The sequence below is a fragment of the Rhinoderma darwinii genome, unplaced genomic scaffold (assembly GCF_050947455.1).
Source record: "Rhinoderma darwinii isolate aRhiDar2 unplaced genomic scaffold, aRhiDar2.hap1 Scaffold_4339, whole genome shotgun sequence".
NCBI classification, from domain to species: domain Eukaryota; kingdom Metazoa; phylum Chordata; class Amphibia; order Anura; family Rhinodermatidae; genus Rhinoderma; species Rhinoderma darwinii.
In genome coordinates, this window is record NW_027463840.1 from 118910 (window position 1) to 124577 (window position 5668).

The 5668-nt window shown below is 47.8% G+C and overlaps 1 long non-coding RNA gene across 1 annotated transcript; it reads right to left on the bottom strand.

The window, feature by feature from the left end:
- Positions 1 to 652: 652 nt before the first annotated feature.
- LOC142712974 (uncharacterized) lies at positions 653 to 5256 on the bottom strand. Its single transcript, XR_012870149.1, has 3 exons — positions 4890 to 5256; positions 971 to 1089; positions 653 to 829 (listed from the first exon to the last, which is right to left on the bottom strand). It is a non-coding gene; the product is annotated as an uncharacterized LOC142712974 (long non-coding RNA).
- Positions 5257 to 5668: the final 412 nt, after the last annotated feature.

Genomic DNA, 5668 nt, shown 5'->3' on the forward strand with positions numbered 1-5668 from the left:
AGGCCTGCAAGGCAAAATACCACCGTGACACAAGACAGAGAGCCCAGTATCCACCATTTTGGGTTCCTGCATTCCCCGCCACCCACGGGCCACCACAATTCCAGGTGGAGAATGACTTGGGAAAGGCCTCGCACGTCCCTCTCTCTATTCTGTTCTATGGAAGTTTCGGAAACAGCTGAGCGCTGTTGAACTATTTGTGTAACTCCCATAGTACAGAACGGAGAGAGCTGCGTGCATGCACATAGGTGGATATCACATAAACGTCTGAGATGGAGAAAACCCTCTAAAGAGATTATGTAATTAAAGGGGTTGTACATAATCAGAAAAATAGAGCTGCTGTCTTCCAAAAACAGAGCCACACCTGTCCACAGGTGATGTGCGGTGTGTGGACAGCTTAGCCCTATACATTTCAATACAGAAAAGCTGCAATACCACACACAGCCTCTGGACAGAGGTGGCGCAGAGCTTCCATTTGGGTCATAGAGAGGGTCTCCAGCGTGATACCCCCCTCTATGATATCTAAATACCCTTATAGGGCATTTCAGGTGTAACCAGAAGTTAAGGTGATACAAATAAATATTCCATACATGAGATTTCCTTAATGGAGATATTGTAACAATAATTACTGAAAATATGTAACTGACTTTTTCCTCCATTGTAGGAATAGAACCCGAGAAGCCACGTTTTGGACTACGGAACAGTCGATCCTCCGGATGAAATGCTGTGTGGTTGGAGCGCAGTCCCAGGAGCGCTGGTGTTGTTGTGCTGATCCATGTTCTTCTTATCTGGAGCTTGTATACAGAACACGCGATCCTTCTGGTCCGACCTACTAACATATATAAGCACAGCCTAAACACACACGTAATGATATATAATAACATAACAGGAACATAACATTACTATGTATCAGCCCTGATACGTCAGTCTCATCATATTTCTGGGGTCCCCGCACACAGGATATATATGTTACCTCCTGTGATGATGTCACTTCCTGTATTTCCTGTATGACATGGCTGCTCTTCCTCTTCCTGTTTCCTTTCTGATGTATTTCCTCTTCCTGTGTGATAAGACGTGTGCTGTTGCCTCCTGCTGTGTATAACACGAGATGTAACATGTCTTATAAAACATGTCAATAATAATCACAGAAAGAGAAAAACATTTTGTTCATTTCCATTCACATCAATGGTTATTTGTTTGCAGACGTTTTTCTGAGCCGTACTTGTCTGTTTTTAGAATCAACTACAGGGAGATTTGAGATGTGGTTTGAGAATTTCTTTCCTATGTAAACCCCACCGATAAGGACAGCTAAGAAGCCTCAGTTATCAGCGAGCGACCCCATTATTAGAGTAAGCAGAGTGCCCCCATACAGTGCCAGCAGAGTATTGTCCCTTATACAGTGCCAGTATACTGCCCCCGCATAAACAACACTACCAGCAGAGATCCCTCAATAACCCATATTGCCAGCAAAGCGCCTCCAATAATTAGTGCCAGCAGACTGCCCCCAATAACCTCTACAAGCAGAGTTCCCCCTCACAAATAGTCCCAGCAGAGTGCCCCCAATAACCACTACAAGCAGAGTTCCCCCTCACAAATAGTCCCAGCAGACTGCCCCCAATAACCTCTACAAGCAGAGTTCCCCCTCACAAATAGTCCCAGCAGACGGCCCCCAATAACCTCTACAAGCAGAGTTCCCCCTCACAAATAGTCCCAGCAGACGGCCCCCAATAACCTCTACAAGCAGAGTTCCCCCTCACAAATAGTCCCAGCAGACTGCCCCCAATAACCTCTACAAGCAGAGTTCCCCCTCACAAATAGTCCCAGCAGAGTGCCCCCAATAACCTCTACAAGCAGAGTTCCCCCTCACAAATAGTCCCAGCAGACGGCCCCCAATAACCTCTACAAGCAGAGTTCCCCCTCACAAATAGTCCCAGCAGACTGCCCCCAATAACCTCTACAAGCAGAGTTCCCCCTCACAAATAGTCCCAGCAGACGGCCCCCAATAACCACTACAAGCAGAGTTCCCCCTCACAAATAGTCCCAGCAGACTGCCCCCAATAACCTCTACAAGCAGAGTTCCCCCTCACAAATAGTCCCAGCAGAGTGCCCCCAATAACCTCTACAAGCAGAGTTCCCCCTCACAAATAGTCCCAGCAGACGGCCCCCAATAACCTCTACAAGCAGAGTTCCCCCTCACAAATAGTCCCAGCAGACTGCCCCCAATAACCTCTACAAGCAGAGTTCCCCCTCACAAATAGTCCCAGCAGAGTGCCCCCAATAACCTCTACAAGCAGAGTTCCCCCTCACAAATAGTCCCAGCAGAGTGCCCCCAATAACCTCTACAAGCAGAGTTCCCCCTCACAAATAGTCCCAGCAGAGTGCCTTCCTTTATGCAGCTACATCATGTAAGATCTTCCCTAGTTTGGAAGTCTCCAGGACAATCTGGGAGAGAAGACAAGTGTGATGTAACCTGGTTGCAGCGTGTAAATGTAGCCTGAAACATCACGTGTAGCCCCTAAGTCTATGTTCACATGTTACATATTTATTGCAGATTTCCATGGTCAAATTGACACATGAAGTATGAATGTGAATAGGGTTCTAGAAAACTGCATAAACTTGCAGCAGTAACAATCTGCAGTAGATGTAATGCAAAGGAAGCACAGCCAAATATGCTGCAAAATCCACATGTAATATATGGAGAAATATTAGGCCTAGTTCACACAGAGTTTTTTTGGAGCATTTTTTTACGTGGAAACCGCATTGAAAACCGCACCAAAAAACGTCCGAAAACTAATCTTATTGATTTCAATGGGATGCAGAGGCGTGTTTACCACGAGAAAAAAACACTCACAGGAAAAAGCAGCGTCAAGCCCTTTCTTCAAGCGTTTCCGTCTCTGACCTCCCATTGACATCAATGGGAGGCAAAGAAAACGGTTTTCGCAGCATTTTTGCATGCGGTCCTCAATGGCCGTGGTCGAAAAATGCGTCAAAAAAGCGGCAGAAGGAATTTTGAGGCAGATTTTTCCACCTGCAAAAAACTTGGTGTGTAAACAGGGACTTCGTGTCCACATGTGACCTACTCTATCCAATCACAGCTGTAATTCCAGCCAAGGCTGCCTAAGATGATGTTCACACCCCCCACTTCTCCTGCGGTTTGGCCGCTGCAGCCCGATGAGGAGGGATTATAACTAGAAATTGTGGATATAAAGAACATGCAGAGGTTTCTGTGTGACAGTCTAAGGGCATGACCACACGTGGCGGAGTTCTGCATACACTGTCCGCATCAATGCCGCACATAATCTGCGTTGCAGATTCTGTCGCGGCTTTGCCTAAAATGGGCATTAAATTGATGCGGACTGGCCGTTGCGTATTGAGGGGGAAAGGGCTTCCCTTCTCTCTATCAGTGCAGGATACAGAGAAGGGACAGCCCTTTCCCTAGTAAAAGAAAAATAATTTCATACTTACTGGCCGTTGTCTTGGTGACGCGTCCCTCTTTCGACATCCAGCCCGACCTCCCTGGATGACGCGGCAGTCCATGTGACCGCTGCAGCCTGTGCTTGGCCTGTGATTGGCTGCAGCCGTCACTTGGACTGAAACGTAATCCTGGGAGGCCGGACTGGAGACAGAAGCAGGGAGTTCTCGGTAAGTATGAACTTCTATTTTTCTTACAGGTTGATGTATATTGTGATCGGATGTCACTGTCCAGGGTGCAGAAACAGTTACTGCCGATCGCTTAACTCTTTCATCACCCTGGACAGTGACTATTTACAGACGTCTCCTAGCAACGCTCCCGTAATTACGGGTGCACACACGTAGTCACCCGTAATTCCGGGAGCCCCATTGACTTCCTCAGTCTGGCTGTAGACCTAGAGATACATAGGTCTAGCCAGAATGAAGAACTATCATGTTAGTAAAACCAGCACGGTCCGCAGCACACATAACATCTGCGGACTTCATTGCGGAATTTTCACTCTCCATTGAAGTCAATGGAGAAATTCCGCAATGAGTCGGCAACAAGTCCGCTACACGTTCGCAACAGCCAGTGTATGCTGCGGACACCAAATTCCGCACCGCAGCCTATGCTCCGCAGCGGAATTGTCCGCAACGTGTAAACGAACCCAACTAAAAAGCTGTGGAAAGCAATGGAGAAACGTGTACGCTGCGGATTTCTGCTGCGGACTATCCGCAGCGGAATTTCAGAGCAATTCCGCCACGTCTGGTCATGCCCTAAGGCTCTGTTCACATCTGCATTGGGGTCCCGTTCTGACGTTCCCGTCAGAAGTTTCCGTCAGAACAGGACCCTGAGCAGACACAAACTGACACCGACGGAAACCAGGGGTTTCCGTTTCCATCACCATTGATTTCAGTAGTCGACTACGCTATTGCTTCCGGCAAAACGACGGGTCCGATGCACAAAAAAGACAAACGGAAACCACGGGCACCGGCTCCGTCACCATTGAAATCGATGGTGATGGAAACAGAAACTCCTGGTTTTCATCGGTGTCTGCTCAGGGTCCCGTTCTGACGGAAACCTCCGACAGAACGTCAGAACGGGACCCCAACGCAGATGTGAACAGAGCCTAATATGGATGAGAAAGGGGAGGTGGGACTACTCATTGTTTATTATGCCCGGATACTGAACTGGTATTACTAGTATTATACCCTGTTCTATGAACTTTACCCGCTGGAGTACCCCAAAGATGCTTGTACCACTGATCCAGGTGCCATGTGTTTTGTAGTAAAATTAAATTGGTATTTGATTATTTTTTTTACAGTTAATATTTATTAAAAATGAGGTTTTAAAGTCTTTTGCCTGGCAGTGATAGTTTGATATTTGTCCAATACCTATTTAGTTCCATTTTTCATGGATATTAAGAGGTGGGACGACTCACCTAACCAGTATGTACCTGACGGGAGCTGCATGCGTCCATCTCATCAAGTCCCCGATCTCCTGGCAGCTCCACTTTGTACAGATCCTACAATGAAAATCTATGCAAAAAGTTTACACCAAAAAAACTGAACATTCTACTGCGGAACCAGGATTGTTGTTGTGTGGCAGGGCTGCACCTCGCCCTTCTGCTGCCGGAGGTAAACAGTGAAATAGCGCCCCCACCTGCATCACCATAGAGTGGCCATGTGGGGTAGAGAAAAGATAGCAAAGAAAATATAGAAAACCTTTATGTTTACATGTAGTAGAAATCTATTTAATACAAGTGAATAATATTTATAAAAATCGTAATCACATGCTGCGTTAGGCCTCATTCACACGGCAGGGTTTCCCGGCCGGGTGCCGGCCGTTCATAAATCGTCCGGCACCCGGCTGCATTAGGAATAATAGACCCCTAATGGGGCTATTCACACGACCGATTTTTTGACGGCCGGGGAAACCGGCCGTCAAAAAATAGGACATGCTCTATCTTCGGCCGGGTACCTGGCCGCCCGGCTCCCATAGAAGTCTATGGGGCCGGGTAATACCCGGCCATCACCGGGATGTGTCCTGAGTGATGGCCGGGTTTCCGGCGCTTGCGCTCTATCTCCTCCTCCTCACAGTGCAGAGTGCATGTGAGGAGGAGGAGTTGATGCCATTCTGACGAATGGCATCGCTGCACACTGTGTGGCAGGGCCGGGGTGTACAGCAGGTGGAAGGGAGCGCTGCGCTGGCTCCCTTCCC